The sequence below is a fragment of the Pseudophryne corroboree genome, chromosome 8, assembly GCF_028390025.1.
Source record: "Pseudophryne corroboree isolate aPseCor3 chromosome 8, aPseCor3.hap2, whole genome shotgun sequence".
Classification (NCBI taxonomy): domain Eukaryota; kingdom Metazoa; phylum Chordata; class Amphibia; order Anura; family Myobatrachidae; genus Pseudophryne; species Pseudophryne corroboree.
Window position 1 is genome coordinate 228,227,833 of NC_086451.1, and position 25,193 is coordinate 228,253,025.

The following is a 25,193-nucleotide window of genomic DNA, read 5'->3' on the forward strand; positions in this document are numbered from 1 at the left end:
TGGATGTATAGGCTTGAATTGCCTTTTGCTGCTCCTCCATCCTCTGAAGTATATAGAGTGTTGAACTTAACCTCATTACCACCTCTTGATTCAGGTGATGGCAGGGAAGGTTCAGGCATGTTTGATTGCGCTCCAGTCTTCGGCATGCGGTGGCTGAATGCCGAAAGTGGCCCGCAATTTTTTGGGTCACCAACAGCATCTCCTGCACGGCCCTGTGATTTTTCAAAAAATTCTGCACCACCAAATTAATTGTATGTGCAAAACATGGGACGTGCTGGAATTTGCCCAGATGTAATGCACGCACAATATTGGTGGTGTTGTCCAATATCACAAATCCCCAGGAGAGTACAATTGGGGTAATCCATTGTGCAATGATGTCCCTCAGTTTCCGTAAGAGGTTGTCACTGGTGTGCCTCTTACGGAAAGTGGTGATACATAGCGTAGCCTGCCTAGTCCGTTGCTTGCCACTCCATGTCGTAAATGGCATATTGACAAGTTTATGTTTCTCCTCAGACCATTTCAATTTGTTTTTTTGGGGTCTTTTTACTGAACTTTGGCTTTTTGGATTTTACATGCATTCTACTATCACATTGGGCATCGGACTTAGCAGACGACGTTGATGGCATTTCATCATCTATGTCATGACTAGTGGCAGCAGCTTCAGCACTAGGAGGAAGTGGTTCTTGATCTTTCCCTATTTTAGCCTCAAAATTTTTGTTCTCCATTATTTTTCTGGAGTTATATAACATTATACACAATATATACAATATGCAGCATGTGAGAGCTTACCCCTACACCTCACAGGGCAAACCCTGTAAAAGTTATTTGGATTAATTATTAATAACCTCTTTATTTGGAGTTAATAATATACAGGACAGCACCACTGAACTTATATGGCAGCACCACTGGACTGGACTTATACAGAATAATATGGATTTATATGGAATTATACACCAGGATCACTGGAATTATACTGCAGGATCACTGGACTTATACGCCAGTACCACTGTAATTATACAGCAGGATCACTGGACTTATACGGCAGTATCAATGGACATATATGGCAGGATCAATGGACATATACGGCAGGATCAATGGACATATACGGCAGGATCACTGGACATATATGGCAGTATCAATGGACATATACGGCAGGATCACTGGACATATAAGGCAGGATCAATGGACATACTGTATACGGCAGGATCACTAGACTTATACGGCAGGATCACTGGAATTATATGGCAGGATCACTGGAATTATATGGCAGGATCAATGGATTTATACTGCAGTACCGAAGGACATATACGGCAGTACCGCTGGACATATACGGCAGTACCACTGGACATATACGGCAGCACAGGGACACCACCACTGGACTGATGCAGGATAACACAGCACCACTGCAATGGACTGGACTTATACAGCAGCACTGGACATATGGCAGCAGAGGACACCACTGTCTCTGGACACTGGACTGACTGATGCACAGGACACTACCACTGGTCTAATGCAGGACAACACAGCAACACTGTAAGGGACTTATTATACAGCAGTACTGGATATATGGCAGCAGAGGACACCACTGTGACCGGTCACTGGACTGACTGATGCACAGGACACTACCACTGGTCTGATGCAGGACAACACAGTAACACTCTAAGGGGCTTATTATTATACAGCAGCACTGGACATATTGCAGCAGAGGACACTACTGTGACTGGTCACTGGACTGACTGATGCACAGGAAGCTACCACTGGTCTGATGCAAGACAACATAGCAACACTGTAAGGGACTTGTTATTATACAGCAGCACTGGACATATGGCAGCAGAGGACACCACCACTGTGACTGGACTGATGCAGCGCAATACACCACCACTGAACTGATGCAGCACAACACAGCACCCTATAGAGCAGCAATGGACATATGGCAGCAGAGGACACCACTGTGACTGGTCACTGGACTGACTGATGCACAGGACACTACCACTGGTCTGATGCAGGACAACACAGTAACACTGTAAGGGGCTTGTTATTCTACAGCAGTACTGGACATATGGCAGCAGAGGACACCACTGTGACTGGTCACTGGACTGACTGATGCACAGGACACTACCACTGGTCTGATGCAGGACAACACAGAAACACTGTAAGGGACTTATTATACAGCAGCACTGGACATATGGCAGCAGAGGATACCACCACTGGACTGGATTTATATGGAATTATATGGACTTATATGGAATTATACGGCAGGATCACTGGACTTGTACGCCAGTACCACTGAAATTATACGGCAGGATCACTGGACTTATACGGCAGTATCAATGGACATATATAAGGCAGGATCGATGGACAAATACAGCAGTATCACTGGACATATACGGCAGGCTCAATGGACATATATGGCAGGATCACTGGACATATACGGCAGGATCACTGGACATATACGGAAGGATCATTGGAATTACATGGCAGGATCACTGGAATTATACAGCAGTACCACTGTACTTATACGGCAGTATCAATGGACATATATAAGGCAGAATCAATGGACAAATACAGCAGTATCACTGGACATATACAGCAGGCTCAATGGACATATATGGCAGGATCACTGGACATATATACGGCAGGATCACTGGACTTATATGGCAGGATCACTGGAATTACATGGCAGGATCACTGGAATTATACAGCAGGATCACTGGATTCATATGGCAGTACTACTGGAAATATATGGCAGTACCACTGGACATATACGGCAGCACAGGGACACTACCACTGGACTGATGCAGGACAACACAGCACCACTGCAATGGACTGGACATATGCAGCAGCACTGGACATATGGCAGCAGAGGACACCACTGTGACTGGTCACTGGACTGACTGATGCACAGGATACCACCACTAGTCTGATGAAGGACAACACAGTAACACTGTAAGGGACTTGTTATTATACAGCAGCACTGGACATATGGCAGAGGACAACACTGTGACTGGTCACTGGACTCTGGTTGACGCACAGGAAACTACCATTAGTCTGATGCAGGACAACACAGCAACACTGTAAGGGACTTGTTATTATTAGAGATGTACACCGGAAATTTTTCGGGTTTTGTGTTTTGGTTTTGGATTCGGTTCCGCGGCCGTGTTTTGGATTCAGACACGTTTTGGCAAAACCACCCTGAAATGTTTTTGTCGGATTCGGGTGTGTTTTGGATTCGGGTGTTTTTTTTCAAAAAACCCTCAAAAACAGCTTAAATCATAGATTTTGGGGGTCATTTTGATCCCACAGTATTATTAACCTCAATAACCATAATTTCCACTCATGTCCAGCTTATTCTGAACACCTCACACCTCACAATATTATTTTTAGTCCTAAAATTTGCACCAAGGTCGCTGGATGACTAAGCTAAGTGACCCAAGTGGCTGGTACAAACACCTGGCCCATCTAGGAGTGGCACTGCAGTGTCAGACAGGATTGCACTTAAAAAAATTGTCCCCAAACAGCACATGATGCAAAGAAAAAAAGAGGTGCACCTAGGTCGCTGGATGGCTAAGCTAAGCGACCCAAGTGGCCGGCACAAACACCTGGCCCATCTAAGCTAAGCGACCCAAGTGGCCGGCCTCCCTCCACATTTTTGTTCTCCATCTTTTAATGTGTGGAATTATATGCCAGTAATATATCAATAGCAATGGCCTACTGTACCATACTGCAATATATATATACTGGTGGTCAGCAAAATTCTGCACTGTCCTCCTACTATATACTGTGCACAACTACAATGCAGCACTGATATGGATAGTATACTTGACGACACAGAGGTAGAGCATTGGACTACTGTACCATACTGCCTTGAAACATGTAGATGTTAGCACCGTGATTAAAAGTTTTCTTGAACGAGTCCCTGGAGTGCCGTGCCTGTTGTGGGGATATGCTGATGTTTGCTGCACTGGACACCGGGACCAGTTATTCCTAAGCAAGGAGTGCCGGCTGAATTGGAACGCTACATTATATGTGGGAGTCGGTGGACTTGCCACATGAGTTGCATGGCACCACAGCTATCATTGGATAAAGTGGATATTTATATGACCTGGAGGTCACCGGGATTATACTGAGGAGTTTTATTTGCTTGTGACAGCAATTGGAAGGGGTATTGACACAGTACAGTAATTGTTGGTTTTGAGTATGGCAACCATGGAACCAACATCAGATGTACCCGAGACACATGACCTGGCTGGATGTAGGGATTTTAAAATCCCTCCCTGTGAGACATTTAGTTTTACAGCAGATCAAGTACAGCAAATTCTATTTAAAGAGCCAGTGACCGTAGTGGATCCAGTTCACAATTTGGAGGACTTGCATTTTCAACTATTTAAATTAAAAAGACGTGAAATAGATTATTTAATGCATGGGTCATCCTTATCCGATTATGTACGTGAACGCAAAATTCCGCGGGGATTTAGAGTGACCAACGTGCCAACGATTGGAAGACAAAACCCGGAATTTGTGCGTAAATGGATAGGGATACTCAACAAGTGTGCGCTGGATTTGATGGTCTTGGTCGTAGAGGAGGCAGGACGTGAGCTACAGGTGACACGTACCAAGATACACACGTTTGAGAATGCACACCAGGACGTGTTAGAAGATGTGGCCAATACCAGCTGGATTACCAAACTCCAGCAGCAGTGTGACCAGTACAAGAGAAATCTAATTAAATTTAAAAAGAATAAAAAACATACGGTTGATGCGGACTACGAGGAGAACAGGGTCTACAGATGGTTATCTGGGGGTGCACCTACAACACGCAACAGTGCCTTAGAAAGACGCCGTAGACCATGGCAACCACGACGCCCACAGAATCACAGTTCGATGTCTCAGAACAACAGTGACAGCGAGTTTGCAATATCAGAATCAGACGATGCCTCTACTGCTGAGAGAGTCCCTTTAGGCCAAGGAGGGGCCACCCAGAGAGGTGGAGAAAGACCACCCGCAGGGGTGGGCAGAATCAAAGAAACGAGAGAAGTCAGACGAAATCCCTCCCGCAAGAAGACAGCCTGATTTTTAATTTATCAAAGAGGGTTCTACAGCCAGCAGAAATTCAAGTATTGCAGAAGGGTCTTGCATTTGTGCCCACAAATATGCACGACGAATTTACATGGAGATTGGACCATCATAAATTCTCCAGAAAGTTACGTCTAAAGGAACATTTTCAATCACAGAAGGTGATACCAGAGAGTTCATCTTTAGAAATGTTCCTGATGGGCAAAACAAAATCCAAATTTGATCCAGTGTCTGCGAATCCATCATTAAAAACATTTGACCGTCTATTGCATGAATCTGTGACAAAATTCAGAATGGCACCTGGCAAAATTCACAAAAATTTATCCAGAGAGGAATCCTCTGCGTTAAAACAGCTGAGTGCCTATGAGGACATAATAATTAGGCCAGCTGATAAGGGCGGGGCCATCGTGGTGCAAGATATCATGGACTACCGCCAGGAAATTGAACATCAATTAAAAGAAGAGGGGGTGTACAGTCGTTTACCGGGGAATCCAACCAGCAAATTTCAGAAAGAATTGCGCGATTTGTTGGGATTAGCCACGCAACAACAACACATTACTTCTAAAATCTGCAAGGCGTTAACAGTGGAACATCCAAAAGTCCCGGTACTGTACACCTTACCGAAACTTCATAAGGACAATAAGAACCATCCTGGTCGTCCGATTATATCGGCTCGAGGCTTCTTATATTATCCTGTGGCACAGTTGCTGGATTATCTTCTCCAACCGCTGTTGAGCAAGAAGGAGACCTTTCTAAAAGACACTACAGAATTCCTGAAGCTGCTCAGTGAAATCACTGAAGTACCCAAGGGAACATGGCTATGCTGCTTGGACGTTTGCAGTCTATATACATCAATTCCCCACGAGGGTGGACTACTGGCAATGAGAAATTTCTTACAGCAATTTCTAGATCCAGTGCTGTTTAATCATGATCTCTTTCTGAAATTGTTAGAATTGACCCTTTATAGAAATTATTTTCTTTATGATGGTCAATATTATCTGCAACAACGGGGGTGTGCGATGGGGTCCCCTGTGGCCCCATCGTACGCCAACGTATACATGTTTGAGCAGGAAGACAAGTTGTTTCTGAGCCATCCATCGATATCCGGGTGCATTAAATTATACACCCGGTATATCGATGATATTTTTCTACTATGGACTGGGAATATAGATTTGTTAACAACTACATTAGAGGAGATCAATTGTAGTACATCTGCCATTAAATTCACTGTCCAGTGTAGTGAGGTTCAAGCACATTTCTTGGATGTACAGGTGAATATCTGTGAGGGCAGGATTGCGACAGAGGTATTTCAAAAAGATGTGGAGAGAAATACCTTTCTGCTCGCTTCGAGCCATCACCCAACATCACTGAAGCGGGGGTTGCCCCGCTCACAGATGATGAGGGTGGCTAGAATCTCGAGTGATCCACAAAAAGCTGCTGCATCCATTGATACTTTAATAGCTAAATTTACAGCAAGGGGATATGATCCCAAGATGCTCCAGGATAATAAAAGTCAAGTGTTAAGTATGCCTAGAGCCCAATTACTACAGTCACATGTCAAAGCACCAGCAAAGGTTTTTCCATGGGTCAGTAGTTTCACTACTGCTAGCCCGGTAATTAATCGAGCTACTAAGGCTCTATGGCCAATTGTAACTTCAGATAAAGATTTAGCATGTTTCAAGGACACGCGTCCCTTAGCAGCGTTTAAAAGAGGCCGTAATCTGAAAGATAGACTTATGATTACGGACATTACAGGCAGAGGGATCTCAAAAATACCCAATGTATATGTTAAACCGGCAGGTTGTTACAGCTGCCATGGTTGCACTACATGTAGATATATGGTAGCCTGTGAATCTTTTCAGCACCCTCATACCATAGGAAGTATGACATCCGACATGTGCTCACGTGTACCTCATCTTTTGTGGTATACGTGATCACATGCCCCTGTGGGCTGTATTATGTGGGTCAGACCTCTCATAAATTCCGGGAGCGTATGGCCCTACACAGGTCGGCCATACATTTGTCAGTCGAGGGTAAAGCCTTGGAACAGCCAGTGGCCCGTCTTTTTAGGAAGATGGGTCACACTTTATCCGATCTGAAATATTTTATGATTGATCATGTAGTGGAGTCTCCCCGTGGAGGCGATCGGATTAAGGCTTTATGTCTGATGGAAGCCAGATGGATTGTCCGTCTAGGGACTACGTCACCTGACGGACTAAATGATAAAATAAATTGGAATAGTCTAAGATAATAGGATATCAGAGGTGGTCAGGGGTGCGTAGCAAAATGGTCCAAACATGCATGGATGTTTATACATCAAGTGCTGAGTGAGCTAATTAGGAGATGTTGTCGTTATGGTTCACCTACTGTCACTGTAGAATAAATAAGAATTAATACTAGTATAGAATGTTAATAGATGATCATTCTATCTCCATGCGCTGGCAAGCAAATGTTTTAATGATTGTTTTTAAATGCACTGTATTTATCTCGCCAGGTCTGCCCATAGAGGGCGCCGCTTGATGACACGGAGTCCGGGCTTGCTGTACTGGAGCGCAAGCTGGCGGTAGCTTAGCAACCGCGTCCTGCGTTACCCGGAAGTGAGACGCCGGGGGTGAATCAGCGGCTGCAGCTGTGGACGCGGACGCTGGCAGGAGGTGATGTCCGGTATCAGGTATATAAATGTTATATGTGTGTATGTTCTGTGAGTATTGGTGTATCCTGACGAAGGGGCTGAGGCCTTGAAACATGTAGATGTTAGCACCGTGATTAAAAGTTTTCTTGAACGAGTCCCTGGAGTGCCGTGCCTGTTGTGGGGATATGCTGATGTTTGCTGCACTGGACACCGGGACCAGTTATTCCTAAGCAAGGAGTGCCGGCTGAATTGGAACGCTATATATATATATATATATATATATATACCGGTGGTCAGCAAAATTCTGCACTGTCCTCCTACTATATACTGCGCACAACTACAATGCAGCACAGATATTGATAGTATACTTGAGCACACAGAGGTAGAGCAATGGACTACTGTACCGTACTGCTATATATATATATATATATATATATATATATATACTGGTGGTCAGCAAAATTCTGCACTGTCCTCCTACTATATACTGCGCACAACTACAATGCAGCACAGATATGGATAGTATACTTGATGACACAGGGGTAGAGCAATGGACTACTGTACCGTACTACTATATATGTATATATATATACACATATATATATATATATATATATATATATATATATACTGGTGGTCAGCAAAATTCTGCATTGTCCTCCTACTATATACTGTGCACAACTACAATGCAGCACAGATATGGATAGTATACTTGACGACACAGAGGTAGAGCAATGGACTACTGTACCGTACTACTATATATGTATATATATACATATATATATATATATATATATATATACTGGTGGTCAGCAAAATTCTGCACTGTCCTCGTACTATATACTGCGCACAACTACAATGCAGCACAGATATGGATAGTATACTTGAGGACATAGAGGTAGAGCAATGGACTACTGTACTGTACTGCTATATATTATTATTATTACATTTTATTTATAGGGCGCCACAAGTGTTTTGCAGCGCCGTGCAAAGGACAGTACAGGGAGACAAAACTTAGCATAACAGTAAATAAATAACAAAAATGGAGTGCAGGTAACAAAGCGCACCAATATTCTCAAAACATAATACAGCTTCGATGTAAGTAGCGAAGGAGTAATCATTGTACTACTTGGGGCTGGCGGCCATAGATAGAGAGGGGCCATTTACCAGCAGGAGAAAAAGCAGGTAAAGATGGTCGCTGAGTGAAATGTGTCAAGAAGAGTGCTTAGATAAGAGGAAAGAGGGCCCTGCTCTGAAGAGCTAACAATCTAGTGGGGAGGGGCAACAGACAGATGACATGAGGTGCAAGCAAGCAGGTAGAAGCTTGATGGTGGTATGCGAGCAAAGCAGAGATGTCCAAGGCATGGGGCAGGGGGATGGAGGAGCAGCCTAAGGACTAGGTTATGCATTGGAGGGGTACGCTTTGATTAATAGGTGGGTTTTCAGTGCCCGTTTGAAGCTTTGCATGGTTGGGGAGAGTCTAATGGAGCGGGGGAGCGCATTCCACTGAAGGGGTGCAGCACGGGCAAAATCCTGAACTGGTGGTCAGCAAAATTCTGCACTGTCCTCCTACTATATACTAGTGATGAGCGCCTGAAATTTTTCGGGTTTTGTGTTTTGGTTTTGGGTTCGGTTCCGCGGCCGTGTTTTGGGTTCGACCGCGTTTTGGCAAAACCTCACCGAATTTTTTTTGTCGGATTCGGGTGTGTTTTGGATTCGGGTGTTTTTTTCAAAAAACCCTAAAAAACAGCTTAAATCATAGAATTTGGGGGTCATTTTGATCCCATATTATTATTAACCTCAAAAACCATAATTTCCACTCATTTTCAGTCTATTCTGAATACCTCACACCTCACAATATTATTTTTAGTCCTAAAATTTGCACCGAGGTCGCTGGATGACTAAGCTAAGCGACCCTAGTGGCCGACACAAACACCTGGCCCATCTAGGAGTGGCACTGCAGTGTCACGCAGGATGTCCCTTCCAAAAAACCCTCCCCAAACAGCACATGACGCAAAGAAAAAAAGAGGCGCAATGAGGTAGCTGTGTGAGTAAGATTAGCGACCCTAGTGGCCGACACAAACACCGGGCCCATTTAGGAGTGGCACTGCAGTGTCACGCAGGATGTCCCTTCCAAAAAACCCTCCCCAAACAGCACATGACGCAAAGAAAAAAAGAGGCGCAATGAGGTAGCTGTGTGAGTAAGATTAGCGACCCTAGTGGCCGACACAAACACCGGGCCCATTTAGGAGTGGCACTGCAGTGTCACGCAGGATGTCCCTTCCAAAAAACCCTCCCCAAACAGCACATGACGCAAAGAAAAAAAGAGGCGCAATGAGGTAGCTGTGTGAGTAAGATTAGCGACCCTAGTGGCCGACACAAACACCGGGCCCATCTAGGAGTGGCACTGCAGTGTCACGCAGGATGTCCCTTCCAAAAAACCCTCCCCAAACAGCACATGACACAAAGAAAAAAAGAGGCGCAATGAGGTAGCTGTGTGAGTAAGATTAGCGACCGTAGTGGCCGACACAAACACCGGGCCCATTTAGGAGTGGCACTGCAGTGTCACGCAGGATGTCCCTTCCAAAAAACCCTCCCCAAACAGCACATGACGCAAAGAAAAAAAGAGGCGCAATGAGGTAGCTGTGTGAGTAAGATTAGCGACCCTAGTGGCCGACACAAACACCGGGCCCATCTAGGAGTGGCACTGCAGTGTCACGCAGGATGTCCCTTCCAAAAAACCCTCCCCAAACAGCACATGACGCAAAGAAAAATAAAAGAAAAAAGAGGTGCAAGATGGAATTGTCCTTGGGCCCTCCCACCCACCCTTATGTTGTATAAACAAAACAGGACATGCACACTTTAACCAACCCATCATTTCAGTGACAGGGTCTGCCACACGACTGTGACTGATATGACGGGTTGGTTTGGACCCCCCCCAAAAAAGAAGCAATTAATCTCTCCTTGCACAAACTGGCTCTACAGAGGCAAGATGTCCACCTCATCATCATCCTCCGATATATCACCGTGTACATCCCCCTCCTCACAGATTATCAATTCGTCCCCACTGGAATCCACCATCTCAGCTCCCTGTGTACTTTGTGGAGGCAATTGCTGCTGGTCAATGTCTCCGCGGAGGAATTGATTATAATTCATTTTAATGAACATCATCTTCTCCACATTTTCTGGATGTAACCTCGTACGCCGATTGCTGACAAGGTGAGCGGCGGCACTAAACACTCTTTCGGAGTACACACTTGTGGGAGGGCAACTTAGGTAGAATAAAGCCAGTTTGTGCAAGGGCCTCCAAATTGCCTCTTTTTCCTGCCAGTATAAGTATGGACTGTGTGACGTGCCTACTTGGATGCGGTCACTCATATAATCCTCCACCATTCTTTCAATGGGGAGAGAATCATATGCAGTGACAGTAGACGACATGTCCGTAATCGTTGTCAGGTCCTTCAGTCCGGACCAGATGTCAGCATCAGCAGTCGCTCCAGACTGCCCTGCATCACCGCCAGCGGGTGGGCTCGGAATTCTGAGCCTTTTCCTCGCACCCCCAGTTGCGGGAGAATGTGAAGGAGGAGATGTTGACAGGTCGCGTTCCGCTTGACTTGACAATTTTCTCACCAGCAGGTCTTTCAACCCCAGCAGACTTGTGTCTGCCGGAAAGAGAGATCCAAGGTAGGCTTTAAATCTAGGATCGAGCATGGTGGCCAAAATGTAGTGCTCTGATTTCAACAGATTGACCACCTGTGAATCCTTGCTAAGCGAATTAAGGGCTCCATCCACAAGTCCCACATGCCTAGCGGAATCGCTCCGTGTTAGCTCCTCCTTCAATGTCTCCAGCTTCTTCTGCAAAAGCCTGATGAGGGGAATGACCTGACTCAGGCTGGCAGTGTCCGAACTGACTTCACGTGTGGCAAGTTCAAAGGGCAGCAGAACCTTGCACAACGTTGAAATCATTCTCCACTGCGCTTGAGACAGGTGCATTCCACCTCCTATATCGTGCTCAATTGTATAGGCTTGAATGGCCTTTTGCTGCTCCTCCAACCTCTGAAGCATATAGAGGGTTGAATTCCACCTCGTTACCACTTCTTGCTTCAGATGATGGCAGGGCAGGTTCAGTAGTTTTTGGTGGTGCTCCAGTCTTCTGTACGTGGTGCCTGTACGCCGAAAGTGTCCCGCAATTCTTCTGGCCACCGACAGCATCTCTTGCACGCCCCTGTCGTTTTTTAAATAATTCTGCACCACCAAATTCAAGGTATGTGCAAAACATGGGACGTGCTGGAATTTGCCCATATTTAATGCACACACAATATTGCTGGCGTTGTCCGATGCCACAAATCCACAGGAGAGTCCAATTGGGGTAAGCCATTCCGCGATGATCTTCCTCAGTTGCCGTAAGAGGTTTTCAGCTGTGTGCGTATTCTGGAAAGCGGTGATACAAAGCGTAGCCTGCCTAGGAAAGAGTTGGCATTTGCGAGATGCTGCTACTGGTGCCGCCGCTGCTGTTCTTGCGGCGGGAGTCCATACATCTACCCAGTGGGCTGTCACAGTCATATAGTCCTGACCCTGCCCTGCTCCACTTGTCCACATGTCCGTGGTTAAGTGGACATTGGGTACAGCTGCATTTTTTAGGACACTGGTGACTCTTTTTCTGAGGTCTGTGTACATTTTCGGTATCGCCTGCCTAGAGAAATGGAACCTAGATGGTATTTGGTACCGGGGACACAGTACCTCCAACAAGTCTCTAGTTGGCTCTGCAGTAATGATGGATACCGGATCCACGTTTCTCACCACCCAGGATGCCAAGGCCTCAGTTATCCGCTTTGCAGTAGGATGACTGCTGTGATATTTCATCTTCCTCGCAAAGGACTGTTGGACAGTCAATTGCTTGGTGGAAGTAGTAAAAGTGGTCTTACGACTTCCCCTCTGGGATGACCATCGACTCCCAGCAGCAACAACAGCAGCGCCAGCAGCAGTAGGCGTTACACGCAAGGATGCATCGGAGGAATCCCAGGCAGGAGAGGAATCATCAGAATTGCCAGTGACATGGCCTGCAGGACTATTGGCATTCCTGGGGAAGGAGGAAATTGACACTGAGGGAGTTGGTGGGGTGGTTTGCGTGAGCTTGGTTACAAGAGGAAGGGATTTACTGGTCAGTGGACTGCTTCCGCTGTCACCCAAAGTTTTTGAACTTGTCACTGACTTATTATGAATGCGCTGCAGGTGACGTATAAGGGAGGATGTTCCGAGGTGGTTAACGTCCTTACCCCTACTTATTACAGCTTGACAAAGGGAACACACGGCTTGACACCTGTTGTCCGCATTTCTGTTGAAATACCTCCACACCGAAGAGCTGATTTTTTTGGTATTTTCACCAGGCATGTCAACGGCCATATTCCTCCCACGGACAACAGGTGTCTCCCCGGGTGCCTGACTTAAACAAACCACCTCACCATCAGAATCCTCCTAGTCAATTTCCTCCCCAGCGCCAGCAACACCCATATCCTCCTCATCCTGGTGTACTTCAACACTGACATCTTCAATCTGACTATCAGGAACTGGACTGCGGGTGCTCCTTCCAGCACTTGCAGGGGGCGTGCAAATGGTGGAAGGCGCATGCTCTTCACGTCCAGTGTTGGGAAGGTCAGGCATCGCAACCGACACAATTGGACTCTCCTTGTGGATTTGGGATTTCGAAGAACGCACAGTTCTTTGCGGTGCTACTGCTTTTGCCAGCTTGAGTCTTTTCATTTTTCTAGCGAGAGGCTGAGTGCCTCCATCCTCATGTGAAGCTGAACCACTAGCCATGAACATAGGCCAGGGCCTCAGCCGTTCCTTGCCACTCCGTGTGGTAAATGGCATATTGGCAAGTTTACGCTTCTCCTCCGACAATTTTATTTTAGGTTTTGGAGTCCTTTTTTTACTGATATTTGGTGTTTTGGATTTGACATGCTCTGTACTATGACATTGGGCATCGGCCTTGGCAGACGACGTTGCTGGCATTTCATCGTCTCGGCCATGACTAGTGGCAGCAGCTTCAGCACGAGGTGGAAGTGGATCTTGATCTTTCCCTAATTTTGGAACCTCAACATTTTTGTTCTCCATATTTTAATAGGCACAACTAAAAGGCACCTCAGGTAAACAATGGAGATGGATGGATACTAGTATACAATTATGGACGGACTGCCGAGTGCCGACACAGAGGTAGCTACAGCCGTGGACTACCGTACTGTACTGTGTCTGCTGCTAATATAGACTGGTTGATAAAGAGATGTAGTAGTATGTATGTATAAAGAAGAAAGAAAAAAAAACCACGGGTAGGTGGTATACAATTATGGACAGACTGCCGAGTGCCGACACAGAGGTAGCTACAGCCGTGAACTACCGTACTGTACTGTGTCTGCTGCTAATATAGACTGGTTGATAAAGAGATGTAGTAGTATGTATGTATAAAGAAGAAAGAAAAAAAAACCACGGGTAGGTGGTATACAATTATGGACGGACTGCCGAGTGCCGACACAGAGGTAGCTACAGCCGTGGACTACCGTACTGTACTGTGTCTGCTGCTAATATAGACTGGTTGATAAAGAGATGTAGTAGTATGTATGTATAAAGAAGAAAGAAAAAAAAACCACGGGTAGGTGGTATACAATTATGGACGGACTGCCGAGTGCCGACACAGAGGTAGCTACAGCCGTGAACTACCGTACTGTACTGTGTCTGCTGCTAATATAGACTGGTTGATAAAGAGATGTAGTAGTATGCATGTATAAAGAAGAAAGAAAAAAAAACCACGGGTAGGTGGTATACAATTATGGACGGACTGCCGAGTGCCGACACAGAGGTAGCTACAGCCGTGGACTACCGTACTGTACTGTGTCTGCTGCTAATATAGACTGGTTGATAAAGAGATGTAGTAGTATGTATGTATAAAGAAGAAAGAAAAAAAAAACACGGGTAGGTGGTATACAATTATGGACGGACTGCCGAGTGCCGACACAGAGGTAGCTACAGCCGTGAACTACCGTACTGTACTGTGTCTGCTGCTAATATAGACTGGTTGATAAAGAGATGTAGTAGTATGTATGTATAAAGAAGAAAGAAAAAAAAACCACGGGTATGTGGTATACAATTATGGACGGACTGCCGAGTGCCGACACAGAGGTAGCTACAGCCGTGGACTACCGTACTGTACTGTGTCTGCTGCTAATATAGACTGGTTGATAAAGAGATGTAGTAGTATGTATGTATAAAGAAGAAAGAAAAAAAAAACACGGGTAGGTGGTATACAATTATGGACGGACTGCCGAGTGCCGACACAGAGGTAGCTACAGCCGTGAACTACCGTACTGTACTGTGTCTGCTGCTAATATAGACTGGTTGATAAAGAGATGTAGTAGTATGTATGTATAAAGAAGAAAGAAAAAAAAACCACGGGTAGGTGGTATACAATTATGGACGGACTGCCGAGTGCCGACACAGAGGTAGCTACAGCCGTGGACTACCGTACTGTACTGTGTCTGCTGCTAATATAGACTGGTTGATAAAGAGATGTAGTAGTATGTATGTATAAAGAAGAAAGAAAAAAAAACCTCGGGTAGGTGGTATACAATTATGGACGGACTGCCGAGTGCCGACACAGAGGTAGCTACAGCCGTGAACTACCGTACTGTACTGTGTCTGCTGCTAATATAAACTGGTTGATAAAGAGATGTAGTAGTATGTATGTATAAAGAAGAAAGAAAAAAAAACCACGGGTAGGTGGTATACAATTATGGATGGACTGCCGAGTGCCGACACAGAGGTAGCTACAGCCGTGAACTACCGTACTGTGTCTGCTGCGACTGGATGATAAATAATGATATAAAAAATATATATATATCACTACTGCAGCCGGACAGGTATATATTATATAATGACGGACCTGCTGGACACTGTCTGTCAGCAGAATGAGTTTTTTATAGAATAAAAAAAAAAACACCACACAAGTGAAGTCACACGACGAGTGTTTAACTTTTTCAGGCAATCACAATATAGTATACTACTAACTATACTGGTGGTCAGTGTGGTCAGGTCACTGGTCAGTCACACTGGCAGTGGCACTCCTGCAGCAAAAGTGTGCACTGTTTAATTTTAATATAATATGTACTCCTGGCTCCTGCTATAACCTATAACTGGCACTGCAGTGCTCCCCAGTCTCCCCCACAATTATAAGCTGTGTGAGCTGAGCACAGTCAGATATATATACATAGATGATGCAGCACACTGGGCTGAGCAGTGCACACAGATATGGTATGTGACTGAGTCACTGTGTGTATCGTTTTTTTCAGGCAGAGAACGGATATATTAAATAAAACAAAACTGCACTGTCTGGTGGTCACTGTGGTCAGTCACTAGTAAACTCTGCACTCTCTACACTTCTACAGTACTCCTAAGCTCCAGTAAATCAGGTCAATCTCTCTCTCTCTCTCTCTCTCTTCTAATCTAAATGGAGAGGACGCCAGCCACGTCCTCTCCCTATCAATCTCAATGCACGTGTGAAAATGGCGGCGACGCGCGGCTCCTTATATAGAATCCGAGTCTCGCGAGAATCCGACAGCGTCATGATGACGTTCGGGCGCGCTCGGGTTAACCGAGCAAGGCGGGAGGATCCGAATCTGCTCGGACCCGTGAAAAAAACCATGAAGTTCGGGCGGGTTCGGATTCAGAGAAACCGAACCCGCTCATCTCTACTATATACTATGCACAACTACAATGCAGCACAGATATGGATAGTATACTTGACTACACAGAGGTAGAGCAATGGACTACTGTACCGTACTGCTATATATATATATATATATATACTGGTGGTCAGCAAAATTCTGCACTGTCCTCCTACTATATACTGTACACAACTACAATGCAGCACAGATATGGATAGTATACTTGACGACACAGAGGTAGAGCAATGGACTACTGTACCATACTGCTATATATATATATATATATATATATATATATATATATTTATATATATATATATATATATATATATTTATATACTGGTGGTCAGCATAATTCTGCACTGTCCTCCTACTATATAATTTGCACAACTACAATGCAGCACAGATATGGATGGTATACTTGACGACACAGAGGTAGAGCAATGGACTACTTTACCGTACTGCTATATGTATACTGGTGGTCAGCAAAATTCTGCACTGTCCTCCTACTATATACTGCGCACATCTACAATGCAGCACAGCTATGGATAGTATGCTTGACGACACAGAGGTAGAGCAATGGACTACTGTACCGTACTGCTATATATATATACTGGTGATCAGCAAAATTCTGCACTGTCCTCCTATATACTGCGCATAACTACAATGCAGCACAGATATGGATAGTATACTTGATGACACAGAGGTAGAGCAATGGACTACTGTACCGTACTGCTATTTATATATTGGTGGTCAGCAAAATTCTGCACTGTCCTCCTACTATATACTGCGCACAACTACAATGCAGCACAGATATGGATAGTATACTTGACGAAACAGAGGTAGAGCAATGGACTACTGTACCGTACTGCTATATATATATATATATATATATACTGGTGGTCAGCAAACTTCTGCACTGTCCTCCTACTATACACTGCGCACAACTACCATGCAGCACAGATATGGATAGTATACTTGACGACACAGAGATAGAGCAATGGACTACTGTACCGTACTGCTATATATATACTGGTGGTCAGCAAAATTCTGCACTGTCCTCCTACTATATACTGCGCACTACAATGCAATGCAGCACAGATATGGAGCGTTTTCAGGCAGAGAATGTAGATATTTGCATCACACTGAGCACAGATATTTTCAACACACTGAACACAAAAACTGAGAGAACGCAGCCACATCCTCTCGCTATCATCTCCTATGCACGAGGGAAAATGGTGGCGACGCGCGGCACTTTATATGCAATACAAAGCTCGCGAGAATACGACAGCGGGATGATGACGTTCGGGCACGTTCGTGTTAACCGAGCAAGGCGGGAAGATCCGAGGCTGCCTCAGAACCGTGTAAAATGGGTGAAGTTCGGGGGGGTTCGGATCTCGAGGAACCGAACCTGCTCATCTCTAATCATTTCAGTGGTGGTGTATTGTGCTGCATCAGTCCAGTCACAGTGGTGGTGTCCTCTGCTGCCATATGTTCAGTGCTGCTGTATAATATGTCCCTTTCAGTGTTGCTGTGTTGTCCTGCATCAGACCAGTGGTAGTGTCCTGTGCATCAGTCAGTCCAAGTGACCGGTCACAGTGGTATCCTCTGCTGTCATATGTCCATTGCTGCTGTATAAAAAAAGTCCCTTACAGTGTTGCTGTGTTGTCCAGCATCATACCAATGGTAGTGTCCAGTGACCAGTCACAGTGGTATCCTCTGCTGCCATATGTCCAGTGCTGCTCTATAGGGTGCTGTGTTGTGCTGCATCATTTCAATGGTGGTGTATTGTGCTGCATCAGTCAAGTCACAGTGGTGGTGTCCTCTGCTGCCATATGTCCAGTGCTGCTGTATAATAACAAGTCCCTTACAGTGTTGCTGTGTTGTGCTGCATCAGACCAGTGGTAGTGTCCTGTGCATCAGTCAGTCCAGTGACCTGTCACAGTGGTGTCCTCTGCTACCATATGCCCATTGCTGCTGTATAATAAGTCCCTTACAGTGTTACTGTTTTGTCCTGCATCAGACCAGTGGTAGTATCCTGTGCATCAGTAATTCCAGTGACCAGTCACAGTGGTGTCCTCTGCTGCCATATGTCCGCTGCTGCTGTATAATATGTCCCTTACAGTGTTACTGTTTTGTCCTGCATCAGACCCGTGGTAGTATCCTGTGCATCAGTAATTCCAGTGATCAGTCACAGTGGTGTCCTCTGCTGCCATATGTCCGCTGCTGCTGTATAATATGTCCCTTTCAGTGTTGCTGTGTTGTCCTGCATCAGACCAGTGGTAGTATCCTGTGCATCAGTCAGTCCAGTGACCAGTCACAGTGGTGTCCTCTGCTGCCATATGTCTAGTGCTGCTCTATAGGGTGCTATGTTGTGCTACATCAATTCAGTGGTGGTGTATTGTGCTGCATCAGTCCAGTCACAGTGGTGGTGTCCTCTGCTGCCATATGTCCAGTGCTGCTGTATAATATGTCCCCTACGGTGTTGCTGTGTTGTCCTACATCAGACCAGTGGTAGTGTCCTGTGCATCAGTCAGTCCTGTGACCAGTCACAGTGGTGTCCTCTGCTGCCATATGTCCAGTGCTGCTGTATAATAACAAGTCCCTTATTGTGTTGCTGTGTCGTTTGGCATCAGACCAATGGTAGTGTCCTGTGCATCAGTCAGTCCAGTGACCAGTCACAGTGGTGTCCTCTGCAGCCATATGTTCATTGCTAATTTATAGGGTGCTGTGTTGTGCTGCATCAATCCAGTCACAGTGGTGGTGTCCGCTGCTGCCATATGTCAAGTGCTACTGTATAATAACAAGACCCTTACAGTGTTGCTGTGTTGTGCTGCATCAGACCAGTGGTAGTGTCCTGTGCATCAGTCGGTCCAGTGATCAGTCACAGTGGTGTCCTCTGCTACCATATGTCCAGTGCTGCTGTATAATAACAAGTCACTTACAGTGTTGCTGTGTTGTCCAGCATCAGACCAGTGGTAGTGTCCTGTGCATCAGCCAGTCCAGTGACAAGTCACAGTGTTGTCCTCTGCTGCCATATGTCCATTGCTGCTGTGTTAGTCCAGTCCCTTACAGTGTTACTGTGTTGTACTTCATCAGACCAGTGGTAGTGTCCTGTGCATCAGTCAGTCCAGTGACCAGTCACAGTGGTGTCCTATGCTGCCATATGTCCAGTGCTGCTGTATAATATGTCCCTTTCAGTGTTGCTGTGTTGTCCTGCATCAGACCAGTGGTAGTATCCTGTGCATCAGTCAGTCCAGTGACCAGTCACAGTGGTGTCCTCTGCTGCCATATGTCTAGTGCTGCTCTATAGGGTGCTATGTTGTGCTACATCAATTCAGTGGTGGTGTATTGTGCTGCATCAGTCCAGTCACAGTGGTGGTGTCCTCTGCTGCCATATGTCCAGTGCTGCTGTATAATATGTCCCCTACGGTGTTGCTGTGTTGTCCTACATCAGACCAGTGGTAGTGTCCTGTGCATCAGTCAGTCCTGTGACCAGTCACAGTGGTGTCCTCTGCTGCCATATGTCCAGTGCTGCTGTATAATAACAAGTCCCTTATTGTGTTGCTGTGTCGTTTGGCATCAGACCAATGGTAGTGTCCTGTGCATCAGTCAGTCCAGTGACCAGTCACAGTGGTGTCCTCTGCAGCCATATGTTCATTGCTAATTTATAGGGTGCTGTGTTGTGCTGCATCAATCCAGTCACAGTGGTGGTGTCCGCTGCTGCCATATGTCAAGTGCTACTGTATAATAACAAGACCCTTACAGTGTTGCTGTGTTGTGCTGCATCAGACCAGTGGTAGTGTCCTGTGCATCAGTCGGTCCAGTGATCAGTCACAGTGGTGTCCTCTGCTACCATATGTCCAGTGCTGCTGTATAATAACAAGTCACTTACAGTGTTGCTGTGTTGTCCAGCATCAGACCAGTGGTAGTGTCCTGTGCATCAGCCAGTCCAGTGACAAGTCACAGTGTTGTCCTCTGCTGCCATATGTCCATTGCTGCTGTGTTAGTCCAGTCCCTTACAGTGTTACTGTGTTGTACTTCATCAGACCAGTGGTAGTGTCCTGTGCATCAGTCAGTCCAGTGACCAGTCACAGTGGTGTCCTATGCTGCCATATGTCCAGTGCTGCTGTATAATAAGTCCCTTACAGTGTTGCTGTGTTGTCCTGCATCAGACCAGAGGTAGCGGGGGGCAGCGGCCAGCGGCAGCAGGGGGGCAGTGGGCAGCGGGGGGCACACAGCAGCAGCGGATCTTGCCCCCGGAAGGCGGCGCCCCGGGCAAAAGTCCTGCTTACCCGTGGCAAGTTCTGCTACTGGTCCTGTGCATCAGTAAGTCAAGTGACCAGTCACAGTGGTGTCCTCTGCTGCCATATGTTCATTGCTGTGTTGTGCTGCATCAATCCAGTCACAGTGGTGGTGTCCGCTGCTGCCATATGTCCAGTGCTACTGTATAATAACAAGACCCTTACAGTGTTGCTGTGTTGTCCTGCATCAGACCAGTGGTAGTATCCTGTGCATCAGTAATTCCAGTGACCAGTCACAGTGGTGTCCTCTGCTGCCATATGTCCACTGCTGCTGTATAATATGTCCCTTTCAGTGTTGCTGTGTTGTCCTGCATCAGACCAGTGGTAGTATCCTGTGCATCAGTCAGTCCAGTGACCAGTCACAGTAGTGTCCTCTGCTGCCATATGTCCAGTGCTGCTCTATAGGGTACTTTGTTGTGCAGCATCATTTCAGTTGTGGTGTATTGAGCTGCATCAGTCCAGTCACAGTGGTGGTGTCCTCTGCTGCCATATGTTCAGTGCTGCTGTATAATATGTCCCTTTCAGTGTTGCTCTGTTGTCCTGCATCAGACCAGTGGTAGTGTCCTGTGCATCAGCCAGTCCAGTGACAAGTCACAGTGGTGTACTCTGCCGCCATATGTCCATTGCTGCTTTATAATAAGTCCCTTACAGTGTTACTGTGTTGTCCTTCATCATACCAGTGGTAGTGTCCTGTACATCAGTCAGTCCAGTGACCAGTCACATTGATGTCCTCTGCTGCCATATGTCCAGTGCTGCTGTATAATAAGTCCCTTACAGTGGTGCTGTGTTGTCCTGCATCAGACCAGTGGTAGTATCCTGTGCATCAGTAATTCCAGTGACCAGTCACAGTGGTGTCCTCTGCTGCCATATGTCCACTGCTGCTGTATAATATGTCCCTTTCAGTGTTGCTGTGTTGTCCTGCATCAGACCAGTGGTAGTGTCCTGTGCATTAGTCAGTCCAGTGACCGGTCAGAGTGGTGTCCTCTGCTGCCATATGTCCAGTGCTGCTGTATAATAACAAGTCACTTACAGTGTTGCTGTGTTGTCCTGCATCAGACCAGTAGTAGTGTCCTGTGCATCAGCCAGTCCAGTGACAAGTCACAGTGTTGTCCTCTGCTGTCATATGTCCATGGCTGCTGTATAAGTCCAGTCCCTTACAGTGTTACTGTGTTGTCCTTCATCAGACCAGTGGTAGTGTCCTGTGCATCAGTCAGTCCAGTGAACAGTCACAGTGGTGTCCTATGCTGCCATATGTCCAGTGCTGCTGTGTAATAAGTCCCTTACAGTGTTGCTGTGTTGTCCTGCATCAGACCAGAGGTAGTGTCCTGTGAATCCGTCAGTCCAGTGACCAGTCACAGTGGTGTTCTCTTCTGCCATATGTCCATTGCTGCTTTATATGGTGCTGTGATGTGCTGCATCAATCCAGTCACAGTGGAGGTGTCCTGTGCTGCCGTATAATATGTCCCTTTCAGTGTTGCTGTGTTGTCCTGCATCAGACCAGTGGTAGTATCCTGTGCATCAGTCAGTCCAGTGACCAGTCACAGTGGTATCCTCTGCTGCCATATGTCCAGTGCTGCTCTATAGGGTGCTGTGTTGTGCTGCATCATTTCAGTGGTGGTGTATTGTGTTGCATCAGTCCAGTCACAGTGATATTGTCCTCTGCTGCCATATGTCCAGTGCTGCTAAATAATATGTCCCTTACAGTGTTGCTGTGTTGTCCTGCATCAGACCAGTGGTGGTGTCCTGTGCATCAGTCAGTCCAGTGACCTGTCACAGTGATGGTGTCCTCTGCTGCCATATGTCCAGTACTGCTGTATAATAACAAGTCCCTTACAGTGTTGCTGTGTTGTCCTGCATCAGACCAATGGTAATGTCCTGTGCAGGGCCGGTTCTGGCGCTCTGTGCGCCCCGGGCGGCAATAGGGGTGTGGCTTCGTACAGGGGGCGTGGTTTTTTACGCCCCCTGTACAGACTGAAATGATGTGCGCAGCACGATGACGTCATCGCGCACCGCACAGCAAAGGTCCTCTCCAAGAAGGGAAACTAGACGCGTAGCGTCTAGTTCCCTTCGTGGAGAGGATCTTTGCTGTGCGATGCGCGATGACGTCATCGCGCACCACACAGTAAAGGACCTCTCCATGAAGGGAAACTAGACGCGTACGCGTCTAGTTTCCCTTCACAGCGGCAGCGGGGGGGCAGCGGGCAGCGTGGGGCACACAGCAGCAGCGGATCTTGTCCTGGTGCGGCGCCCTCTGGGTGGCGCCCTCCGGAAGGCGGCGCCCCGGGCAAAAATCCTGCTTGCCCGTGGCAAGATCCGCTACTGGTCCTGTGCATCAGTAAGTCAAGTGACCAGTCACAGTGGTGTCCTCTGCTGCCATATGTTCATTGATGTGTTGTGCTGCATCAATCCAGTCACAGTGGTGGTGTCCGCTGCTGCCATATGTCCAGTGCTACTGTATAATAACAAGACCCTTACAGTGTTGCTGTGTTGTGCTGCATCAGACCAGTGGTAGTGTCCTGTGCATCAGCCAGTCCAGTGACAAGTCACAGTGGTGTCCTCTGCTGCCATATGTCCACTGCTGCTGTATAATATGTCCCTTTCAGTGTTGCTGTGTTGTCCTGCATCAGACCAGTGGTAGTGTCCTGTGCATTAGTCAGTCCAGTGACCGGTCAGAGTGGTGTCCTCTGCTGCCATATGTCCAGTGCTGCTGTATAATAACAAGTCACTTACAGTGTTGCTGTGTTGTCCTGCATCAGACCAGTAGTAGTGTCCTGTGCATCAGCCAGTCCAGTGACAAGTCACAGTGTTGTCCTCTGCTGTCATATGTCCATGGCTGCTGTATAAGTCCAGTCCCTTACAGTGTTACTGTGTTGTCCTTCATCAGACCAGTGGTAGTGTCCTGTGCATCAGTCAGTCCAGTGAACAGTCACAGTGGTGTCCTATGCTGCCATATGTCCAGTGCTGCTGTATAATAAGTCCCTTACAGTGTTGCTGTGTTGTCCTGCATCAGACCAGAGGTAGTGTCCTGTGAATCCGTCAGTCCAGTGACCAGTCACAGTGGTGTTCTCTTCTGCCATATGTCCATTGCTGCTTTATATGGTGCTGTGATGTGCTGCATCAATGCAGTCACAGTGGAGGTGTCCTGTGCTGCCGTATAATATGTCCCTTTCAGTGTTGCTGTGTTGTCCTGCATCAGACCAGTGGTAGTATCCTGTGCATCAGTCAGTCCAGTGACCAGTCACAGTGGTATCCTCTGCTGCCATATGTCCAGTGCTGCTCTATAGGGTGCTGTGTTGTGCTGCATCATTTCAGTGGTGGTGTATTGTGTTGCATCAGTCCAGTCACAGTGATATTGTCCTCTGCTGCCATATGTCCAGTGCTGCTAAATAATATGTCCCTTACAGTGTTGCTGTGTTGTCCTGCATCAGACCAGTGGTGGTGTCCTGTGCATCAGTCAGTCCAGTGACCTGTCACAGTGATGGTGTCCTCTGCTGCCATATGTCCAGTACTGCTGTATAATAACAAGTCCCTTACAGTGTTGCTGTGTTGTCCTGCATCAGACCAATGGTAATGTCCTGTGCAGGGCAGGTTCTGGCGCTCTGTGCGCCCCGGGCGGCAATAGGGGTGTGGCTTCGTACAGGGGGCGTGGTTATTTACGCCCCCTGTACAGACTGAAATGATGTGCGCAGCGCGATGACGTCATCGCGCACCGCACAGCAAAGGTCCTCTCCAAGAAGGGAAACTAGATGCGTAGCGTCTAGTTCCCTTCGTGGAGAGGATCTTTGCTGTGCGATGCGCGATGACGTCATCGCGCACCGCACAGTAAAGGACCTCTCCATGAAGGGAAACTAGACGCGTACGCGTCTAGTTTCCCTTCACAGCGGCAGCGGCGGGGCAGCGGGCAGCGTGGGGCACAGAGCAGCAGCGGATCTTGCCCTGGTGCGGCGCCCTCTGGGTGGCGCCCTCCGGAAGGCGGCGCCCCGGGCAAAAATCCTGCTTGCCCGTGGCAAGATCCGCTACTGGTCCTGTGCATCAGTAAGTCAAGTGACCAGTCACAGTGGTGTCCTCTGCTGCCATATGTTCATTGATGTGTTGTGCTGCATCAATCCAGTCACAGTGGTGGTGTCCGCTGCTGCCATATGTCCAGTGCTACTGTATAATAACAAGACCCTTACAGTGTTGCTGTGTTGTGCTGCATCAGACCAGTGGTAGTGTCCTGTGCATCAGCCAGTCCAGTGACAAGTCACAGTGGTGTCCTCTGCTGCCATATGTCCATTGCTGCTTTATAATAAGTCCCTTACAGTGTTACTGTGTTGTCCTTCATCATACCAGTGGTAGTGTCCTGTTCATCAGTCAGTCCAGTGACCAGTCAAATTGATGTCATCTGCTGCCATATGTCCAGTGCTGCTGTATAATAAGTCCCTTACAGTGTTGCTGTGTTGTCCTGCATCAGACCAGTGGTAGTATCCT